The sequence below is a fragment of the Balaenoptera borealis genome (assembly GCF_965194805.1).
Source record: "Balaenoptera borealis genome assembly, chromosome: 11".
Lineage (NCBI taxonomy): Eukaryota > Metazoa > Chordata > Mammalia > Artiodactyla > Balaenopteridae > Balaenoptera > Balaenoptera borealis.
Window position 1 is genome coordinate 39684848 of NC_138868.1, and position 24549 is coordinate 39709396.

General features: G+C 39.9%; 1 protein-coding gene and 1 pseudogene across 2 annotated transcripts in view; both read left to right on the forward strand.

Moving 5' to 3' along the window:
* Positions 1-24549, forward strand: part of LOC309606615 (uncharacterized protein) — a gene marked incomplete at its 5' end in the record, with an annotated part of 45222 nt that overhangs the window by 4910 nt on the left and 15763 nt on the right. The gene's annotated exons all lie outside the window — the stretch shown is intronic.
* On the forward strand, positions 12996-15674 carry LOC309605548 (glutamine synthetase pseudogene; annotated as a pseudogene). The gene has a single exon. The product of its transcript is annotated as a glutamine synthetase pseudogene (transcript).

Here is a 24549-nt window from a genome sequence, read left to right on the forward strand (position 1 = left end):
TCATATGATATCACTTATATGTGGAATCTAAAAAAAGGGTACAAATGAACTTATCTACAAAACAGAAATAGAGTTACAGATGTAGAAAATAAACTTACGGTTACCAGGGGGGAAGGGGGGGAAGGGATAAATTGGAAGATTGGGATTGACATAGACACACTACTATATATAAAATAGATAACTAATAAGAACCTACTGTATAGCACAGGGAACTCTACTCAATACTCTGTAATGGCCTACATGGGAAAAAAATCTAAAAAAGACTGGATATAAGTATATGTATAACAGATTCACTTTGCTGTACACCTGAAACTAACACAACATTGTAAATCAACTATACCACAATTTAAAAAAATTTTTAGGGCTTCTCTGGTGGCGCAGTGGTTGAGAATCTGCCTGCCAATGCAGGGGACACGGGTTCGACCCCTAGTCTGGGAAGATCCCACGTGCCACGGAGCAGCTGGGCCCGTGAGCTACAATTACTGAGCCTGCGCGTCTGGAGCCTGTGCTCCGCAACAAGAGAGGCCGCGATAGTGAGAGGCCCGCGCACCGCGATGAAGAGTAGCCCCCGCTTGCCACAACTAGAGAAAGGCCTCGCACAGAAACGAAGACCCAACACAGCCATAAATAAATAAATAAATACTTAAAAAAAAAAAAAAGTAAACTCTATAAAAAAAAATTTTTTTTAATTAAATTAAAATATAATAAACCATATTGTCACCATACTGTACTTTACATCCCTAGGACTTACTTATTTTATAATTGGAAGTTTGTACCTTTTGACCACCTTCACCCACTTCACTCACTGTCCACCCACTGCCTCTGGCAACCACCAATCTGTTCTCTGTATCTATGAGTTCATGTTTTTATTTTTGTTCTTTAGATTCCATATATAGTGAGATCACATGGTATTTGTCTTTCTCTGACTTATTTCACTTAGCATAATGCCATCAGCGTTCATCCATGTTGTCACAAATGGCAGGATTTTCTTCTTTTTCTAATGGCTAAATAATATTCATATATATATGCCAAGAGTGCAAAGTCTTTCAAGGAGAGAGACATGTCAGCAGCAAAGAATGCTGCTGAGCAGTTGAATAAGATGAGGACAGAAAAGTGTCCACTCAAAGGAGAGCTTAATACTGTAAGAGCCATCTTAGAGGAGTGGTGGAGATGGAAGCCAGATGGCTTCCATCTTGCATATATATATACACATATATAATGCAAATGTGATATAACATATATGATATATCATATATATTATATATATCATAATTATATATATATTAGGAAAATGTGATATAGATATATAGATATATAGATATATATCACATTTTCATTCACTGATGGACACTTAGGTTGCTTCTATGTCATGGTTATTGTAAATAATGCTGCAGTGAACACAGGGATGCAGGTATCTTTTCAAGTTAGGATTTTCATTTCCTTTGGATAAATATCCAGAAGTGGAATTGCTGGATCATATGGTAATTCTATTTTTAATTTTTTGAGGAAACTCCATACTGTTTTCCATAGTGGCTGTATGAACTTACATTCCCACCAACAGTGCACTAGGGTTCCATTTTTTCCATATCCATATCAACACATTTCTTTTTTATTTTTTATTGAAGTACAGTTGATTTACAATGTTGCATTAATTTCTGCTGTACAGCAAAGTGATTCAGTTACCCATACATATACATTCTTTTATGTATATATATATCCTTTTCCATTATGGTTTATCATAGGATACTGAACCAACACTTATTTCTTGTCTTTTTGATAACAGCCATTCTAACAGGTGTGAGGTGATATCTCATTATGGTTTTGATTTGCATTTCCCTGAAGATTAGTGATGTTGAGCACCTTTTCATGTACCTGTTGGCCATTTGAATATCTTCTTTGGAAAAATGTTTATTCCGGTCCTTTGCCCATTTTTAAATTGGATTATTTGGTTTTTTGTAATTGAGTTGTATGAGTTCTTTATATATTTGGATATTAACCCCTTATCAGATATAGGATTGGCAAATGTTTTCTCCCATTCCATAGGTTGCCTTTTCATTTTGTTGATGTTTTCCTTTGCAGTGCAAAAGCTTTTTAACTTGATGTAGTCCCACTTGTTTATTTTTGCTTTTATTACCTTTGCTTTTGGTGTCAAATCCAAAAAATCATCAACAAGATTGATGTTCAGGAACTTACCACCTATGTTGAAGTTCTTCTAGGAGTTTTATGGTTTCAGGTCTTATGTTCATGTCTTTAATCCATTTTGAGTTAAATCCACAAACCTACTTGATTCTGTAACCATTTGCTCTTTTTTCCCTCTGTAACAACAAAAGGCAATCACTTTACCTGTACTCTGAATCCTGTTCCCCTCCCTCAGTTCTCAAGGGCTTCATTTCTCACTTGGTTATCACCTTTCTTTCTTTTTTCATTAATCTTCCCTACCTGTTGAATCACACTGTAGGCATACAAACATGCTCTAGGAGTGTTTTTCATCTTTAGAAATTCCTTCCTTATGAATAGATAAAAAGATATGATAGGGACGTCCCTGGCAGCCCAGTGGTTAAGACCTCGCCTTCCAACGCAGGCGGTGTGGGTTCGATCCCTGGTCAGGGAGCTAAGATCCCATATGCCTCACGGCCAAAACACCAAAACATAAAACAGAAGCAATATTGCAACAAATTCAATAAAGACTTTAAAAATAGTCCACATAAAAAAAAAAAGATATGATAAAGCAAGCATAGTAAAATGTTAATGATAGAACCTAGTGAGATTTACTGCAATATTCTTTCAACTTCCTGCATGTTTAAAACTTTGATAATAAAATATTTGAAATAAAATCCTTCCCTTGACCCCAAATCATCCTCCAACTTGTTTCTCTGCTTATTGTTTATTCAAATTCCTTTAAAAAGTTCCTTTCTCTACTTGCTCCCCTCCCTTTACTCTCAGCTTGTGCCCGTCTGGCTTCCATCTCCACCACTCCTCTGAGATGGCTCTTACAGTATTAAGCTCTCCTTTGAGTGGACACTTTTCTGTCCTCATCATATTCAACTGCTCAGCAACATTCTTTGCTGCTGACCTGCCTCTCTCCTTGAAACACTCTGCACTCTTGGCATCTGACACCACTCACTTCTAGTTTTCTTTCTGCCTTTCTAGGTACTCCTTTTTTGGTCTCCTTTGCCAGTTTCTTCTCCATTACCCAACTTCTAAGAGTTGGAATGTCCCAAGGGTTGGTTCTGGGACCATTTCTCTGTCTACAGCCAATTTTTCCACACAGGCACTATTGACATTTTATGCTGGACACTTCTTCATTGAGTAGAAGTTCCCATGTATTTCAGGATGTTTTACACTCCTAGACCCTACCCACTAAATGCCAGTAGTGTCCCCCTTGTCCCCTTAGTCAGTGTGACGACCCAAATTGCCTCCAAACAGTCCCTAGAGAAGTGATATTTCTCAGGGTTAAAAACCATTTTGTCTCTTAGTAGGGGATGCCAACCAATCTGTGACCTTAAATATCATATATATGCTAATTCTCAAGTATCTCTGGCCCAAACATCTCTTGTGAACTCGCTACTACCTCCAACTATGTGCCTGACATTTCCATTTGAATGGTCTATTATAGAAGCTCAATAAATATTTGATGAATGAATGATCTAATTAACTGTCTTAGCCCCGCTCCTATCGAACACTAAATTCTTGATCTTTTCCTACCTGTTGTTCCCTGAGGTGGACATGGAGATGTGCTTACTTACATCCCCCTTCAAGGAAGGACTGCCTGCCCAGCTGTGAGGAATGTGGTTACCTGACAGCTTCCAGCTCTTACCTGTTTCAGGGTCCACCTCACCTTTAGAGCCAGAGTTACACTCTTCTTGGGGTATAACTAATGGCATACTGTTCTTGGGGAGGCTCCCAGCCAATGAATGAGCAAGGTGGTACAAGGACCTCGTCTAACACAGAACTCTACTAACTAGCAGTCTTTGCTCTGGTACTCCCCACTGGGCTGGCAGAGACTTTGTCAGGTTTGCATCATGCTTGCAACCTCTCTGTATACAACTATGCTTCTGCCTCTTTTCCTTTTACAAGTGTTATTCTCTGAGAAACTTTGCACACCTAACTCTGTGTCAGCATCTGCTTCCCAGAGAACCTATTAGCACTCTCTCTCTCTTTTTCATTTCAGTAAATGGAATGCACCTGTTGTTCAAGCCAAACCCTATGAGTCATTCCTGAGTCTTAATGTTCCTTCACATTACATATCTAATTCATCAGCAAGTTCTGTTGACTCTACTCCGAAATACATAATCTACTTCTCTCTCTCCTGCTACCAACCCAGTCCAAGTCATCATTTCTCACTGGAATACTGCAGATAGCCTCTAAAGTAGTGTCCTACACCCACTCTGATCCCCTATATTCCATTCTCCACACAGCAGTTGGGGTGATCTTTAAAACATAGTACTGCTCTACTTGAAAACAATGGCTTCTAATCCAAACTCCTTGCTGTACGTATCAAGCCTCTTCATGAGGTCTCCTAGCTCTCCATTCAACCTTATTTCTCACTACCATTCTTCTCAATCGCTATACTCTAGCCATGTTGATTGTTTTGTTTTTTGAATTTTATTTATTTTTTATACAGCAGGTTCCTATTACTTATCTATTTTATACATATTAGTATATATGTGTCAGTCCCAATCTCCCAATTCATCCCACCACCACCGCCCAGCCCCACTTTCCCTCCTTGGTGTCCATATGTTTGTTCTCTACATCTGTGTCTATTATTTCTGCCTTGCAAACTGGTTCATCTGCACCATTTTTCTAGATTCCACATATATGCATTAATATATGATAATTGTTTTTCTTTCTGACTTACTTCACTCTGTATGAGAGTCCCTAGGTCCATCCACGTCTCTACAAATGACCCAATTTCGTTCCTTTTTATGGCTGAGTAATATTCCATTGCATATATGTACTACATCTTGTTTATCCATTTGTCTGTCAGTGGGCATTTAAGTTGCTTCCATGACCTGGCTATTGTAAATAGTGCTGCAGTGAACATTGTGGTGCATGTGTCTTTTTGAGTTACGGTTTTCTCTGGGTAAATGCCCAGTAGAGGGATTGCTGGGTCATACCGTCATTCTATTTTTAGTTTTTTAAGGAACTTCCGTACTGTTCTCCATAGTGGCTGTATCAGTTTACATTCCCACCAACAGTACAAGAGGGTTCCCTTTTCTCCACACCCTCTCCAGCATTTGTTGTTTGTAGATTTTCTGATAATGCCCATTCTAACTGGTGTGAGGTGATACCTCATTGTAGTTTTGATTTGCATTTCTCTAATAATTAGTGATGTTGAGCAGCTTTTCATGTGCTTCTTGTCCATCTGTATATCTTCTTTGGAGAAATGTCTCTTTAGGGCCTCTGCCCATTTTTGGACTGGGTTGTTTGTTTTTTTAATATTGAGCTAAATGAGCTGTTTATATATTTTGGAGATGAATCCTTTGTCTGTCAATTCGTTTGCAAATATTTTCTCCCATTCTGAGGGTTGTCTTTTCATCTTGTTTATAGTTTCCTTTGCTGTGAAAAAGCTTTTAAGTTTCATTATGTCCCATTTGTTTATTTTTGTTTTTATTTCCATTACTAGAAGGTGGGTCAAAAAAGATCTTGCTATGATTTATGTCAAAGAGTGTTCTTGCTATGCTTTCCTTTAAGAGTTTTATAGTGTCCAGTCTTACATTTAGATCTTTAATCCATTTTGAGTTTATTTTTGTGTATGGTGTTAGGGAATGTTCTAATTTCATTCTTTTACATGTAGCTATCCAGTTTTCCCAGCACCACTTATTAAGAGACTGTCTTTTCTCCATTGTATATCCTTGCCTCCTTTGTCATAGATTAGTTGACCATAGGTGCGTGGGTTTATCTGTGGGCTTTCGATCCTGTTCCATTCATCTATATTTCTGTTTTGGTGCCAGTACCATATTGTCTTGATTACTGTAACTTTGTAGTATAGTCTGAAGTCAGGGAGCCTGATTCCTCCAGCTCCGTTTTTTTCCCTCAAGATTGCTTTGGCTATTCGGGGTCTTTTGTGTCTCCATACAAATTTTAAGATTTTTTGTTCTAGTTCTGTAAAAATTGCCATCGGTAATTTGATAGGGATTGCATTGAATCTGTAGATTGCTTTGGGTAGTATAGTCATTTTCACAATATTGATTCTTCCAATCCAAGAACATGGTATTTCTCTCCATCCGTTTGGGTCATCTTTGATTTCTTTCATCAGTGTCTTATAGTTTTCTGAGTACAGGTCTTTTACCTCCTTAGGTAGGTTTATTCCTAGGTATTTTATTCTTTTTGTTGCAATGGTGAATGGAATTGTTTCCTTAATTTCTTTTTCTGATCTTTCGTTCTTAGTGTATAGGAATGCAAGAGATTTCTGTGCATTAATTTTGTATCATGCAACTTTACCAAGTTCATTGATTAGCTCTAGTAGTTTTCTGGTGGCATCTTTAGGATTTTCTGTGTATAGTATCATGTCATCTGCAAACAATGACAGTTTTACTTCTTCTTTTCCAATTTGTATTCTTTTTATTTCTTTTTCTTCTCTGATTGCTGTGGCTGAAACTTCCAAAACTATGTTGAATAATAGTGGTGAGAGTGGACATCCTTGTCTTGTTCCTGATCTTAGAGGAAATGCTCTCAGATTTTCACCATTGAGAATGATGTTTGCTGTGGGTTTGTCATATATGGCCTTTATTATGTTGAGGTAGGTTCCTTCAGTGCCCACTTTCTGGAGAGTTTTGATCATAAATGGGTATTGAATTTTGTCAAAAGCTTTTTCTGCATCTATTGAGATGATCATATGGTTTTTATTCTTCAATATGCTAATATGGTTTATCACACTGATTGACTTGCATATAGTGAAGAATCCTTGCATCCCTGGGATAAATCCCACTTGATCATGGTGTATGATCCTTTTAATGTGTTGTTGGATTCTGTTTGCTAGTATTTTGCTGAGGATTTTTGCATCTATATTCCATCAGCGATATTGATCTGTAATTTTCTTTTTTTGTAGTATCTTTGTCTGATTTTGGTATTAGGGTGATGGTGGCCTCGTAGAATGAGTTTGGATGTGTTCCTTCCTCTGCAATTTTTTGGAAGAGTTTGAGAAGGATGGGTGTTAGCTCCTCTCTAAATGTTTGATAGAATTCACCTGTGAAGCCACCTGGTCCTGGACTTTTGTTTGTTGGAAGATTTAATCACAGTTTCAATTTCATTACTTGTGATTGGTCTGTTCATATTTTCTGTTTTTTCCTGGTTCAGTCTTGCAAGGTTATACCTTTCTAAGAATTTGTCCATTTCTTCCAGGTTGTCCATTTTATTGGCATAGAGTTGCTTGTAGTAGTCTCTTATGATGTTTTGTATTTCTGTGGTGTCCATTGTAACTTCTTTTTCATTTCTAATCTTATTGATTTGAATCCTCTCCCTCTTTTTCTTGATGAGTCTGGCTAAAGGGTTTTGTTTATCTTCTCAAAGAACCAGCTTTTAGTTTTATTGATCTTTGCTATTGTTTTCTTTGTTTCTATTTCGTTTATTTCTGCTCTGATCTTTATGATTTCTTTCCTTCTACTAACTTTGGGTTTTGTTTGTTCTTCTTTCTCTAGTTCCTTTAGGTGTGAGGTTAGATTGTTTATTTGAGATTTTTCTTATTTCTTGAAGTAGGATTGTATTGCTATATAAACTTCCCTCTTAGAACTGCTTTTGCTGCATCCCATAGGTTTTGGATCATCGTGTTTTTGTTGTCATTTGTCTCTAGGTGTTGTTTGATTTCCTCTTTGATTTCTTCAGTGATCTCTTGGTTATTTAGTAACGTATTTTTTAGCCTCCATGTGTTTGTGTTTTTTACGTTGTTTTCCCTGTAATTTATTTCTAATCTCATAGCACTGTGGTCAGAAAAGATGCTTGTTATGATTTCAATTTTCTTAAATTTACCGAGGCTTTATTTGTGACCCAAGATGTGATCTATCCTGGAGAATGTTCCATGTGCACTTGTGAAGAAAGTGTAATCTGCTGTTTTTGGATGGAATGTCCTATAAATATCAATTAAATCTATCTATTGTGTCATTTAAAGCTTGCTTTTCCTTATTAATTTTCAGTCTGGATGATATGTCCATTGGTATAAGTGAGGTGTTAAAGTTCCCCACTGTTATTGTGTTACTGTCTATTTCCTCTTTTATAACTGTTAGCATTTGCCTTATGTATTGAGGTGCTCCTATGTTGGGTGCATATATATTTATAATTGTTATATCTTCTTCTTGGATTGATCCTTTGATCATTATGTAGTATCCTTCTTTTTCTCTTGTAATAGTCTTTATTTTAAAGTCTATTTTATCTGATATGAGTATTGCTACTCCAGCTTTCTTTTGATTTCCATTTGCATGGAATATCATTTTCCATCCACTCACTTTCAGTCTGTATGTGTCCCTGGTTCTGAAGTGGGTCTCTTGTAGACAGCACATATATGGGTCTTGTTTTTGTATCCATTCACTGAGCCTGTGTCTTTTGGTTGGAGCATTTAATCCATTCACATTTAAGTTGATTATCGATATATTCCTATTACCATTTTCTTAATTGTTTTGTTTTTGTTTTTGTAGGTCCTTTTCTTCTCTTGTGTTTCCCACTTAGAGAAGTTCCTTTAGCATTTGTTGTAGAGCTGGTTTGGTGGTGCTGAATTCTCTTAGCTTTTGCTTGTCTGTAAAGCTTTTGATTTCTCCATCAAATCTGAATTAGATCCTTGCCAGGTAGAGTAATCTTGGTTGTAGGTTCTTCCCTTTCATCACTTTAAGTATATTATGCCAGTCCCTTCTGGCTTGTAGAGTGTCTGCTGAGAAATCAGCTGTTAACCTTATGGAAGTTTCCTTGTATGTTATTTGTCGTTTTTCCCTTGTTGCTTTCAATAATTTTCTTTGTCCTTAATTTTTGTCAATTTGATTACTGTGGGTCTCAGCTTGTTTCTCCTTGGGTTTATCCTGCCTGGGACTCTCTGCGCTTCCTGAACTTGGGTGGCTATTTCCTTTCCCATGTTAGGGAAGTTTTTGACTGTAATCTCTTCAAATATTTTCTCAGTCCTTTCTCTCTCTCCTCTCCTTCTAGGACCCCTATAATGCGAATATTGGTGCGTTTAATGTTGTCCCAGAGGTCTCTTAGGCTGTCTTCATTTCTTTTCATTCTTTTTTCTTTATTCTGTTCCACGGCAGTGAATTCCACCATTCTGTCTTCCAGGTCACTTATCCTTTCTTCTGCCTCAGTTTTTCTGCTATTGATTCCTTCTAGTGTATTTTTCATTTCAGTTATTGTAGTGTTCATCTGTTTGTTCTTTAATTCTTCTAGGTGTTTGTTCTTTAATTCTTCTAGGTCTTTGTTAAACATTCCTTGCATTTTCTCAACCTTTGCCTCCATTCTTTTTCCAAGGACCTGGATCATCTTCACTATCATTATTCTGAATTCTTTTTCTGGGTGGTTGCCCATCTCCACTTCATTTAATTGTTTTTCTGGGGTTTTATCTTGTTCCTTCATCTGGTACATAGTCCTCTGCCTTTTCATTTTGTCTATCTTTCTGTGGATGTGGTTTTCATTCCACAGGTTGCAGACTTGTAGTTCTTTTTGCTTCTGCTCTAGCCATGTTGATTTTTTATTGTTGTTGTTCTTAGAAACCATTCCCAGCTAAGGCCTTTGCTCAAGTGTACCCCCTTCAGTAGACCACTATTTCCCCTACATTTTACATGGCCAGATCCTTCTTCACTTGTACTCAGCTTGCCATTGCCTCAGAAAAACCCACTCTGACTACTCAACCTAAAGTAATTTTCCTCTCCTCCTTCCCATTATTCTCCATAATAATATGTATATATACATGTACATATATGTGAAACTCATTTACATATATAGGTATACATATATATGCACTTCTTTCCTTAATTGTTTTTTGTCTGTCTCTTTCACTAGACCAGAAGATCCATGAGAGTATAGACCATATTTGATTTGTTTTTCACCATTTACCCAGAGCCTAGCGCAGTGTCTGATACATATAGTAGACAATCAATACATATTTGTTGAATGAATGAGTGAATGAAAGGACAATCACCTAATTATCTTAGGTATTCATGTTGTTGGGGATGTTTTTTCTCAGTATTTTGACAAAGGGATTTGAATCTTGTTTTTATCTTTTTTTCCTTTAGAAGGAGAATGGAAATTGTGACCTCTGCCTGCTGATATTAGTGATCATTGCATAGGAGACAAATATTAATAAGAGTAAATCAATAGACAGTAAAAACAATATCTAGATCCATGTTACAATGACAATAATTTAAAGAGTCCCCTACTTTAAAAATTGGACTATCTCTACCCAAAAAGTTTTATAGTATCCTAAGAATGATAATTTTACTCCCACTTAGCAATCCTAAAAAAAAAAGAAGAAGAAACTAGAAACAAAGTAGTATGAAGTATTTGTTCCATAGATTACAAGAATTTAGTGAGCAAAAAATTCAGTCATGCTGCAGTAAGGAATATTATCAAATAAATATTGTGTGCTACATTCATAATTTTTGTTTCTGTTCAGCAAAAAACCTTATAATGTGCAATGACTGTAGTTATATAAATCTTATTCCCAATCACTAGATTTTCATTTTATGAAGTTAAAAAAACGATAACCTCTCACTCCCCCTAAGGAATAGACAGTATATCCAGAAAGCAGAATCTCTTTAGAGATCTCCTATAAAACTTCACTATGATAGATGTTTGCCTGAAATACTTGGAAAACTGAGTTTATACTTTTTACTCACTCTGAAGAGATCTAAATCACAGTATTTACACATCCTTCTCTAACTTTTATGACCCTTTTAATGTAGACATTTTCTTATGACATCATGAAGTTTCCCAAGCAACCTCATGCTTTTGTGATGCCATACAGATTTTATCTTCCCACTTCCCATCCTATGTTGCAGTCCTGAATGAGGTTAATACATGATATCATGGGGCATGATACAAAGAAATAGGCAAGTGATTGCAATGGTATGGAGGCATGAGTTGTCATTCCAAGGTGGTAGGGCAATTCATGAGGTCATACAGGGTGTGGCCAGGGAAATTCAAGAGTGGAGGGGAAGATTGCTGGTATAGTTCATGTTATCACAAGAGAGGTTTTAAACATAAAACTTGATGCTTAAAGGAATGGGCAAACTCTGCAATTACTAGAGGGTGGTACAAAATAGTTCTTCACAAGAGGAAGAGGTTGAGTCCTTATTTGGGAAGCCAGTAATGTCAGGAGATGGAACAGTCCTTCATTCCTTTAAGTATGATATCATAGAAAACTAGAAAAGTTAACCAACTGGTGCCCAGGGGTAGAATCAGACCCATAGACATGTTGTTTGACCTGCTTGTAGGGTTGGGGTTTTTTCCAACTAGTTACCAAATCACAAGTTCCCATAATAAAAATCAGGATTTCTGGCTTCTCTCTTGAAAATATTGGAGTTCTGACAGTTCTTAGCCTGTATTCCTACATGGCAACAACTGGCTGGAGCAAAGTAACAGCTTCCCTCTTTGTACAAGGCAGATACTTATTAGTTTACAATCCCACTTAGCCAGCTTTACTCATACTATCCACCTAGCACTTGTAGGCATTTAAGTTTGTGACACTAGTTTGGGGAATTCCATGTAACAAAGAGGTGAGTCAGTGTTGTAGGAGGGGAAGGTAATCTATAACATAAGGTACAGAGACCTTGGAAAATTCATTGTGACAAAAGTAGAAGCAGCAGGATGTTTATATCCTGCCATTTTAATCCCAATAATATTCTTTCTGATCCTGCCACTCTGACCTCAGAGGATTTTGCCTCCATTATGCAGTCTATGTATTAATCAAGGAATTAAACTGGATCGATGGAATTTAATTCATAAGATACTTTCCTCCCAAATTCACTAATGTTGGCATAATTTTTATTATATGTTTGTATATTGTCGAGTGTCCTTTGCGTCAAACATCCATGGGTCAAGTTTAGAACAAATCTCATTATCCCTAAGTGGTATAAACCATTGTGTCTCCAAAGAATAAGACATTCCATAACATCACCAACTATTTGTCCTTGGGGCATCCTAGTCTCCTTACTGCCTGCATGCCTTGGCACAGACTGCTTCTTTTCTTGTAACGTTTTTCTCTCTCACTAAACTCCTAGTCATTTTTCAAAGAACAGTAGAGAAATCACTTTCTCTAACTACACCTTCCTAGCGTTAAAAAAAAAACTCTGGGACTTCCCTGGTGGTGCAGCAGTTAAGACTCCATGCTTCCAATGAAGGGGGGGAGCAGGTTCAATCCCTGGTTGGGGAACTAAGATCCCACATGCCGCGTGGCATGGCCAAAGAAACAAAAAAGAAAGAAAAGAAAAGAAACAACTCGTCTATTAGGCTCTCATAGAATTTTGAAGATACCTTTATTAAAGAACTTATACCTTTATTTTAGAACTGCAGTAGTTTTTGTTTTTTGTTTTTAAACATTTCCCAAGTTTTGGTGGTTTTGTATTTTTGTTTTTTTTAATTAATTTATTTATTTTTAGCTGTGTTGGGTCTTCGTTTCTGTGCGAGGGCTTTCTCTAGTTGCGGCGAGCAGGGGCCACTCTTCATCGCGGTGCGCGGGCCTCTCACTGTCGCGGCCTCTCTTGTTGTGGAGCACAGGCTCCAGACGTGCAGGCTCAGTAGTTGTGGCTCACGGGCCCAGTTGCTCCGCGGCATGTGGGATCTTCCCAGACCAGGGCTCAAACCTGTGTCCCCTGCATTGGCAGGCAGATTCTCAACCACTGCGCCACCAGGGAAGCCCAATTTTTTTTTTTTAATTTATTAATCTCCTTGGGTAGAATTAAAGACTGTGAGTTACTTAAAGGCAGTATTTTCGTGTCTCCAGGGCCTAGCAATCTAAAGACATTTAATAAATGTGTTGAGTGAATGGTCATAAGCAAGTATAGAAATCTACTAGGTCAAAAGGTTATGGGGGAGAGCCGAGAATGGGAGAAGAGCCGGCTGTATAAGCAGCTCTTCCGGCCTCCTCGCCTCTCCTCTCCGCACCTTGCTCTCGTGGCCTGCCCACCCTGCCGCCTGCTCGCTGCCCAGAACACCTTCCACCATGGCCACCTCAGCGAGCTCCCACTTGAACAAAGGCATCAAGCAGGTGTACATGTCCCTGCCTCAGGGTGAGAAAGTCCAAGCTATGTATATCTGGATTGACGGTACTTGAGAAGGACTGAGCTGCAGGACCTGGACCCTGGACTGTGAGTCCAAGTGTATAGAAGAGTTGCCGGAGTGGAATTTTGATGGCTCTAGTACTTTTCAATCCGAAGGCTCCAACAGTGACATGTATCTTGTCCCTGCTGCCATGTTTTGGGACCCTTTCCGCAAGGACCCCAACAAGCTGGTGTTCTGTGAAGTCTTCAAGTACAACCGAAAGCCTGCAGAGACCAATTTAAGGCACACCTGTAAACGGATAATGGACATGGTGAGCAACCAGCGCCCCTGGTTTGGAATGGAGCAGGAATATACTCTCATGGGCACAGATGGGCATCCCTTTGGTTGGCCTTCCAACGGCTTCCCTGGGCCCCAAGGTCCCTACTACTGTGGTGTGGGAGCAGACAAAGCCTATGGCAGGGGTATCGTGGAGGCTCACCACCGGGCCTGCTTGTATGCCGGCATCAAGATTGGGGGCACGAATGCCGAGGTCATGCCTGCCCAGTGGGAATTCCAGATAGGGCCCTGTGAAGGAATCGACATGGGAGATCATCTCTGGGTGGCCTGCTTCATCTTGCATCGTGTGTGTGAAGACTTCAGAGTGATTGCCACCTTTGATCCTAAGCCCATTCCTGGGAACTGGAATGGTGCCGGCTGCCACACCAACTTCAGCACCAAGGCCATGCGAGAGGAGAATGGTCTGAAGTACATCGAGGAGGCCATCGAGAAACTAAGCAAGCGACACCAGTACCACATCCGAGCCTACGATCCCAAGGGGGGCCTGGACAACGCCCGGCACCTAACTGGATTCCACGAAACCTCCAACATCAACGGCTTCTCTGCCGGTGTGGCCAACCGTGGCGCTAGCATCCGCATTCCCCGGACTGTCGGCCAGGAGAAGAAGGGTTACTTTGAAGACCGTCGCCCCTCTGCCAACTGTGACCCCTTTGCGGTGACAGAAGCCCTCATCCGCATGTGTCTTCTCAACGAAACTGGCGACGAGCCCTTCCAGTACAAAAACTAAGTGGACTAGACTTGCAGCCATCAAAACCCCTCCTAATCCTACATCCTGCTCCCATTCTCGCCCCTCTCACCTGTCATAATAGCTGTTAACTCAAAGGGCGGGATATCAAGGTCTTTTTTTATTCCTCACTCTTGCTTTCTTTGGCCAGGATAGAGGGGTCAAGTTCTTAATCTCTTCACACCCACCTACGCCCCCCCCCCCCATTTTTTTTTCCTATCACTGAAGCTTTCTAGTGCACTAGTCGGGGTGGGGTTGGGGAAACATAACCAGTGCTTCCATTTAATCAGGTGTGTTTGTCCAATAGGCATAGCTATCCGGACAGAGGGCATAGTATTTGTGAAGGGAGGGGGAGGACTTTCTCTGCGTGGTAGCTGAGTGGGGGGCAGGGGGCTTGATTCTGTGGTAAGGTTAGGATTTCCCTTTCTTGGTGAGAAATTCCATTACTTATAAAGGTTATAACCAACTTTCTATTAAAAGTGAGAATTAGGGGAGAAGGAAGGGTGGGAAATCAGGTAGGAAAACGCCCTAGATCTCCTGGTGTGGTGCTTCCCTTGCCTGGGGCTAAATGCCCTGACAAGCTCAGCATAAATGGATGGATAGCCCTACCTTAAAAGAAAGAGTTCCGTGTTGTTTGCTCCTCCATTTATAACACAAAGCAGAGTAGTATTTTTATATTTAAATGTAAAAACAAAAAAATTATATATGCGGGTGTGCAGATAAATGTGTGTTTTCTCCTTAGGGAGTACAAACCATTCTGGTCACGGGGAGCCAAATTTGAGTTGGTAGTCTGGTTAGGAATAAGGGTCTCCTTTTGCGGGGGGTGGGGGGGTGGTGGTGGGGTGCTTGACAAGTTGGCTGCTGGGCTCTTATCCCCTCACTACCGCTTCAGGGCTTCTCTGCCCTGCTCACCCTTCTGGGGAGGCTGACAGGGGTTGGCTGTGGCAGCCCTCGGAAGCAGCAGCAGTCACCTGAGCCCTGGGGCTTTGGTTCATAAGACACACACGTACTTGTACACACAGGGGTTTGGAAATATGAGTTGGCTGGTCAACTTGAGCATGTTACTGACAAGGGGCTTTGGGGGTTATTTTCTGGTGGGACTAGCATGTCACCAAAGCAGGCCTTTTGATATATTAAAAAAAAAAATTTTTTTTAAAGCAAAACAGAAGTTTAGATTTTAATCATATTTGTAGGGTTTCTAAGTCTTTGTTTTACAGAATTGCTTGTTTGCTTCAGCTGTCTCCTTCCCATGTCTGCTGTTGGAGGAGATGAGGACAGGTCTGGAGTCAAAACACTTGTAATTTTGTGTCCTGGTGTCTAGTCTCTGAGTGTGAAATATTCCCTTCCTTTGTTAAGATTCCTGAGGAGTTTTTTTTTTTTTCTTTTATAATAAAAACAAACCCCACCTTTGTCCCTACGTTTCCCCTACTGTTTCTGGCTGTTTTTGTGTTGGCTGAAGCAGGCGGGCTATGGTTTTTTCTTACCATGACAACTTCTAATTGCCATGTACATACAATATGTTCAGAGTTAGATAACTACTCATTGTAAACAAACTGTGTTAACTGCCCAGAGCAGCTCTTATAAATCAACCTAACATTTAAAAAAAAAAAAAAAAAAAGGTTATGGGGGGGACTTCCCTGATGGCGCAGTGGTTAAGACCCCGTGCGCCCAATGCGGGGGGCCCGGGTTCGATCCCTGGTCAGAGAACTAGATCCCACATGCATGCCGCAACTAAGATTTCTCATGCCACAACTAAGGAGCCAGCAAGCCACAACTAAGGAGCCAGCGAGCCGCAACTAAGAAGCCCGCCTGCCGCAACTAAGAAGACTGCCTGCCACAACTAAGACCCGGTGCAACCAAATAAATAAAAAACCGTTTTTTAAAAATTGCCATAAGGGGATTAAGCAGAATATGATGTCATGAGAAAAATCTGTGAGAATTTGTCTGATGACACTAGTCTGGAAGTGTTGACCACAACAAGAAGAGGAGCTGGACCCTACATTTACACCACTAGGGTGATTGATGCAAGCCTCTCTGGAATCCTCCCATGCCCAGATAAGCGTGAACACTTACCACAGTCCCTGAAGCCTAGTAGGCCTGCACTAAAGGCTTGTTGACTAAATTAATGAGTGAATGGGTCTGGGAATGAGCTAGCATATTTTGGGTTCTGGGCCATCAGAAACCAGGCCTTGGCTCTAATCTGGGTTAATCAGGAGTTGTTTGGTTTCTATGTCAAGGTGGACTGGCACATTAACTATGTTTTGAGTTGCGCTGATCTCTTAGCTGAGGACATGTTTGTCTATCTGTGTCAACACAACTCTGGGTACAACATTATACTGAGATGGTACTGGCTGGGATTCTGGCTGGATTGTAAACTGGTTTCTGAACTGATATGCTAGGATTGGTCAGTGCTTTGTTCGGCAGTACATATACTGAAATAGGATTGGTCAGTGCTTTGTTCGGCAGTACATATACTGAAATAGGATTGGTCAGCAGGTCTAATCTTGGATATGGCTTCCAGTTTAGGCTATGGATCAGTCTGGCACTTTCCTTGGCAATGGAATTAGCCCATAACTGAAATCATGAACTAAATAACAGGTATGAGATGATATCTCATTGTGGTTTTGATTTGCATTTCTCTGATGGTTAATAACGTTGAGCACCTTTTCACATACCTGTTGGTCATTTGTATGTTTTCTTTGGAGAAATATCTATTCAGAACCTTTGCCCATTTTTTTATTGAAGTATGGTTGATTTACAATGTTGTATTAATTTCTGCTGTACAGTAAAGTGACAGTTATACATATATATACATTCTTTTCTGTATTCTTTTCCATTATGGTTTATCACAGGATATTGAATACAGTTCCGTATGCTGTACAGTAGGACCTTGTTGTTTATCCATTCTATATATAATAGTTTGCCCCTTTGCCCATTTTTTAATTGGGTTATTTGTTCTTTTGCTATTGAGTTTGATGAGTTCCTTATATTTTTTAATATTAACCCCTTATCAGATATATGATTTGCAAATATTTTCTCCTACTCCATAGGTTGCCTTTTCATTTTGTTGATGGTTTCGTTTTGTGTGCAGAAGCTTTTTAGTTTGATGTAGTCCCACTTATTTACTTTTGTGCTTATTGCCTTTGCATTTGGTGTTAAATCCAAAATATCTGTAAGCAAGTTTTAAACTCTAGTTTGTTAGTTTGCTTTTTGCCATGGAGCAAGTTAGTAATTCTGAAACTACCTTTTGTGCATTCTAAGACAGAGAAACTTAGTAAACATATGTGAATAATTTCTAGATTTCTCACTGTCAGAAACGAGTTCAAATACAGAAAGGAAGAAGGCTAGAATGAACCCTATGATAATAGAGTGAAATTGAGGGAATCAGTATAAACTCATGGTTCTATACAAATAGATGAATGGATGGCTGATTGTTAGTTAGTTCATTTCCTGGGTCCTCTGAAAAGCAGACATCAAGACAGGATTAAATGTGCAAGGAATTTATTAAGGGAAATGTCTTTGAGAGAGAAAATGGGTAGGGAGCCAGAGAAGGCTGGGAGATCTGTCAGACTGCAGTACAACTCTGACCCTGAGTGAAGGAGAGAAGGAAGGAAGGAAGGGAGGAAAGAAGGGAAGAAGGGAGGAAAGAAGGGAAGAAGGAAGGAAAGAAGGAAAGGAGAGAGGGAGGAAGGAGGAAGGAAGGAAGGGAGGGAGGGAGGGAGAAAGGGAGGAAGGGAGGAAGGGGGGAATGCTTAGACAGCCATGCAGTTCTAAAAAAACTTTTCCAGGCCATCAGGTAGCCTTCCAGCTGAAGTCTCCATAAGAAGAGCAACAAGTCTCCCAGGAAGGGGCCTACCTTAGTATCCTTGCTGTGCTCAGTCACTGGTTAGGGAAGCATGGCCTTGGCACAAACATAAGGATGAATTTCCAAGCACAGCAGCAGAGGCCTACAGTCAGTTATGGTCCCTGTAGTCAGAGACCTGAGAGGCACTTTCTCATAGCGGCCATAGTCCACCTATTGTGCCGTGCAGACCTACTTCTCTGTACTGTACAGGTTCGGGGAGCACCTCTTCCATGCTGCCCATGGGCCTCTCTTTCTGAGGGGAAACTTTCTTCCTGAGGGAGGTGTGTTGGAAGAACTACAGCATCTATTGCTGCATTTGATCCTAAGCCTTCATTTAGTACTCATCCTCTCCTTCCTCCACTATGCATTCTTTTTTTTTTTTTTCAATCTTTATTGGAGTATAATTGCTTCACAATACTGTGTTAGTTTCTGTTGTACACCAAAGTGAATCAGCCATATGCATACATATGTCCCCATATCCCCTCCCTCTTGAGCCTCCCTCGCATCCTCCCTATCCCCCCTCTGTAGGTCATTGCAAAGCACCGAACTGATCTCCCTGTGCTATGCTGCAGCTTCCCACTAGCTATTTTACATTCAGTAGTGTATATATGTCGATGCTAGTCTCACTTTGCCCCAGCTTCCCCCTCTCCTAACCATGTCCTCAAGGCCATTCTCTTCATCTACGTCTTTATTCCTGCCCTGCCACTAGGTTCATCAGTACCATTTTTTTTTTTTTTTTAGATCCCATATATATGCGTTAGCGTACGGTATTTGTTTTTCTCTTTCTGACTTACTTCACTCTGTATGACCGTCTCTAGGTCCATCCACCTCAATACAGATAACTCAATTTTGTTTCTTTTTATGGCTGAGTAATATTCCATTGTATATATATGCCACATCTTCTTTATCCATTCATCTGTTGATGGACACTTAGGTTGCTTCCATGTCCTGGCTATTGTAGATAGTGCTGCAATGACATTGTGATACATGTCTCTTTTTGAATTATGGTTTTCTCAGGGTATATGCCCAGTAGTGGGATTGCTGGGTCATATGGTAGTTCTATTTTTAGTTTTTTAAGGAACCTCCATACTGTTCTCTATAGTGGCTGTATCAGTTTACATTCCCACCACCAGTGCAGGAGGGTTCCCTTTTCACCACACCCTTTCCAGCATTTATTGTTTCTAGATTTTTTGATAATGGCCATTCTGACCGGTGTGAGGTGATACCTCATTGTAGTTTTGATTTGCATTTCTCTAATAATTAGTGATGTTGAGCATCTTTTCATGTGCCTGTTGGCCATCTGTATGTCTTCTTTGGTGAAATGTCTATTGAGGTCTTCCGGCTATTTTTTAATTGAATTGTTTGGTTTTTTGATATTGAGCTCCATGAGCTGTTTGTATATTTTGGAGATTAATCCTTGGTCCGCTCTTTCATTTGCAAATATTTTCTCCCATTCTGAGGGTTGTCTTTTCGTCTTGCTTACGGTTTCCACTATGCATTCTAAATTCCCCTCACCCTCAGCTACTACCCCAGCAGATCTGCGTGGCTTACCTGATAGTGCAACTCAAACTTTTATCTCTGAGGGGTCTGAACCCATTGATAATCATACCCTTCTCAGTCCAGGTTTGCTACATGTAACCATTCATAGTTATAATGGATCAAAAGAATTCCAGGAGGTGCTCAAGTGGATAGAAGAGGCCCGGTATACTCAACTTGCCACAAAGTGGCTGACTGCTCTCTTGGAGGAATAATGTCATAAAAGCAAGCTGTTCAAGACAGAGTGAGCTTCACTAAAGCTCTCACCAATTTCATAGCTTCTTTTCAAACTCAGGTAGTATAAATCAAGGTGCTATGGTCTAAACGATTGTATCACTCCCCCCTCCAAAAATTCATATGTTAAAAACCTAACCCCCAAAGATGATAATATATTAAGAGATGGGAACTTTGGGAGGTGCTTAGAATGGGATGAGTGCCTTATAAAAGAGACTCCACAGAGATCCCTGGCCCCTTCCACCATGTGAGGACACAGGGAGAAGGTGCCTGCTAATGAACCAGAAAGAGGGCCATCACCAGAAAGTGACCATGCTGGCACCTTGATCTTGGACTTTCCAGCCTCTAGAGCTGTGAGCAATAAATTTCTGTTGTTTGTAAGCTACCCCGTCTGTGGTATTTTGTTATAACAGCCAAATGCACAGGCAAATAAAATTAACTTTTAAGTTTTGCCCAGCATTATGCTCTTCAATATTCTGGAACAAACTGACACTCTACTGGTGTTTAGGACAGTGGTTCTCTCTTGGATCCATGAGATCACAGCTATTTCATAATAATACTAAGATGTTATTTATGTTAACATCAATGGAGTCATCATTGCTAACTTTAAATAAATCAATAAAAAGGTCTTTAAATTTTCTTTGGTTCCATTTCCAATATAAGTGTTAAGAAATCTGGAGATGAGAAAACAAGAGGATTTCTGCTTTAGGACAAAAGCTTTTTTTTTTCCCTTGGAAAAAAAAAAGACATACATAGTTTTATTTCTCTATTACTATTGCTCCTGGAATAGTCTCAGCCATTTATGTTGGACTACCTTTAACGAAAGCAACTAACTTCTATTGTACAGAGAAAACTGGCGGATGGATAAATGAGAATTGCTTTTTGTACAGGAGCATTTTAGCAGACTAGCAAAGCTCATGAACACATATACTACACCTTTCTACAGCCACATACATCTCTTTCAGCTTCTGAAAGTGGCAAACAGAACATGTTTATTACCATGACCCAAGTTATAGCCTCTCTATAACACATAAAATTAAGAAGCAAAACTATGTATACTTAAAACTATGCTTAGTAATAATCAACAATACAGTATTCTACATTACTTAGAAGTTATCTAGGTATTCAATGATTATCTAGTAATTAACCTAATATCAGTCCAATGTTGGTTTTTTTTTGTTTTTTGTTTTTGTTTTTGTTTTTGGCCAAGCCACTCAGCTTGCGGGCTCTTAGTTCCCTGACCAGGGATTGAACTCATGCTGCCCTGCAGTGGAAGCACAGAGTCCTAACTACTGGACTGTCAGGGAATTCCCAGTCTAATGTTTTAAGTTAAAGAACTTGAAAATTAACTTCAGGTTACTACAAAACATACATACTACAAAATATAATTATTATTGAAATAAAAATGTTGTCAGTATAATGATTCAATTTAGTTGAGCACAAATTTACATTTCATAATCTTAAATATTGTTAATGCCCTTCAGCCAAAGACCACCAGGACCACTCCTGTAGTTGAACAAGTTTGGTTTTGTAGCAGGAGAGAACATACACCATAGGGAACTGTGGGGCGGCTCAGTAAAAGGATGTTAGAAAGGACTTATACAGCTAGGGATTTGGTTGGGTGATTTTGGAGAAGGTACAGGAAGAGAGGGTTTACTCTAGGTGAAAGCGGGGATAATCTATGATTATCTCAATACATCTTATTCATAGGGAGGGCACACTAATGCAAGCATAGAGCTATAATTGGTAAAGCAGTATCAGTCATATACTATCTGGTGACCAGAGAGATATTTGGTATTGTATGGCTTGGACAATGTTCTTGTTTTGTCTATGTTCAGACATGATTATTGGAGTGGGCTTGTTTTTGTATTAATCTGTCATGGTCACAGAGTGGCCTTGTCTGATGTTGACATTCTGTGAAATAGTTCATGTCCAACAGGAGAACATTAAGACCTAGCTGTGAGTGCCAAGCCAGCTCATAGCAACACCAAGGCCCAGCAGCAGATAGCACCAGGCCAGCTCCTGGATGTCAGGGGCTGCTTTTTTTCTTTATTAACATTATGTAGAAGTAATGTTAGCTTATTTGGTCAGTAAACCTCCATACGTTTAGGAAAAACAAATACAAATAGAACAAAATGTAGATTTGTATTATACTTAACACTGATAAATCAGAGAAGAGATAGCTATTTCTTAAAACCAAAATTGTTAAATGAGTCTTGAAGGGGTTCAGAACATGCCACCTCAAAATATGCTGATTTGGCCTACTGATTATTTTGAGCTAAAGGCACTTGTAAAACAGCAGACGCAAGAAGGGCACTCTAACCTCCCCTTTCTTCTTGAAAGCAAGAGGTAAAACTCCCATGTGAAAGATGCCCTCTTTGCACCTGGAAGAAAAGGACATTCTTATCACCAGAGACAGGGAATGGAGGCCACAAAGAATCTGTACCTTGTTAGAAGAACCCTATTTTCCTTAAGCCTCCCCATATATTCTGTTAGAATTTTTTTAGTTTAACACATTTAAAGTATTAGATGCTTGGTTTCCTTATTTTAAGAGAATTTTAGGAATATTTGATTTACGTGCGTGCTTAGTTATCTCTATAGGCCAATCAGAGCAGAGCTCCTTTAATTTAGAAGTCGTTATAATCTAATTTATTTATTTATTTATTTTTAAAATTGTTATTTATTTATTTATGGCTGCATTGGGTCTTCGTTGCTGTGTGAGGGCTTTCTCTAGTTGTGGCGAGCAGGGGCTACTCTTCATTGCAGTGCGTGGGCTTCTCATTGTGGTGGCTTCTCTTGTTGCAGAGCACGGGCTTTAGGTATGCGGGCTTCAGTAGTTGTGGCACGCGGGCTCTAGAGCACAGGCTCAGTACTTGTGGCACAAGGGCTTAGTTGCTCCGCGGCATGTGGGATCTTCCTGGACCAGAGATCAAACCCGTGTCCCCTACATTGGCAGGCGGATTCTTAACCACTGCACCACTAGGGAAGTCCCTATAATCTAATTTATTAATATCATCTGGAGATAGGTAGACATTCTGAAACTGAGTCCCCCTAAAGCCGAGTTCCCTTACCCAATTTTTGATTTTCTTTCTAACCCAAACTTTATTTCCTTTCTTTCTTCTCTGACCTCAATCCTGCGCTAACTAAACACTAATCAACCAGAGTCAGATGACTAAAACTGATGTTGTTGATAACATCATTAATGTACTAAAATTGCTGTTGTAGATATCATTATTAACTTAAACAAACTCAGGTTGTTTCTCCAGGGCAAGATGAGCTAATAGGCCTCTGAGCCATGGACCACTTGGCCAGAGAATCACAAACCAGAGACATCCTGATTCCCAAAACTACAATTAAGAAATGTCACAAGAAGATGATTAACCCCAGCCTCTTTGTTCTCCCCCTTGAAAAAACTCCTAACTCAAAGACCAAGTTGGAGTGGAGACTTGTCTCCCACTCCCTTGCTTGGTGCCCTGCAATAAATCCTTACTTTGCTGCAAATTCCCACTGCCAGAGTTTGGCTTTCTGTACTGCTGGCACATGAGCCCTTTGCTCAGTTACAATTTCACACTCATACACGGAGAGGTAAAGGCCTTTCTAAATTACACAGAGATGTAGATTTATAGCTTTAAATCTACAATTTCAGCTGCAAGTCAAGAGTAAAAACAGAAACACAAAAACTTACTAGTTTGGATATCAAAGAGCTGTTTCCCATCCAGGTAAAAGTCTGTTCTCCTTCCTGGTTTGCATGGTCTTAAGATGGACAAATAGAGAAACAAGTATGACTAACAAAATTTGGGGAATAACTTATCAGCCATAAGCAATCCAGAAACAAACAAAAAAAAGCACAGAATTAGTAGTGACGACAAGAAACTAGAGAAACATATATTACCTAACTCAGATTTGGCTGTTTGCCACTTCAAAGCCAATACTCGAGAGGCAAGTGTTGACTGGAAAGGAAAGATTGCTTTATTCAGGAGGCCAGCAACATGGGGAGAAATAGGACTTGTATCCAAGAACCAACTCCCAAGATTCTGCTTGACCATGAAAGTTTTTTAGAGGGAGAAAAGGGAAGTTAATCGCAGTTAATCATTTGGGGAGGGGCTCAGAGTCTTTTATCTTCCACTGTGTGCGGATTTTCTTCTGACTGGTTGGTGGTGGGGTAACAGGGTGTTCCAGGAATTATACCCAGCCTGAGGTTAGCATCCTCCACCTGGGTGGGGGCCTTAGTTCCTACAGAAGAACTCAAAGATATTGTTATGTATATTCCTTGAGGAAGAACCAGGACCCTGCTTTATTATTGCACTATGGTTTCCTGACTGCTCCTCCTTTGTTTCTGCATTCCCTCTCTTCCCTGATAAGCAACTGTTTGAATCTGCCCATTGGTACTCAGGGAAGGTCTAGGAGGCTGAAGCTTCTTTCCTACAAACAAGAAATGGGGGACACAGAAAAGATTTGCATCCGAAAGGATTTCTACCGAGGAGGGCCCCACAGGGTCCTGCTCAGTTTCACACAGTGTCAGCAAAGTTCTATTGCCACTTAGCATTCACCTATAGGAGCCAAAAAATAAGTGGCTGGGTTTAAGACGCCCATGAGGTTCCTTCTCCAGCAATGTAATATACCTGGCCCTTTTGAAACTGTGCACCTCAGATTGGGACTTGAACCCACGTGCCAGGAC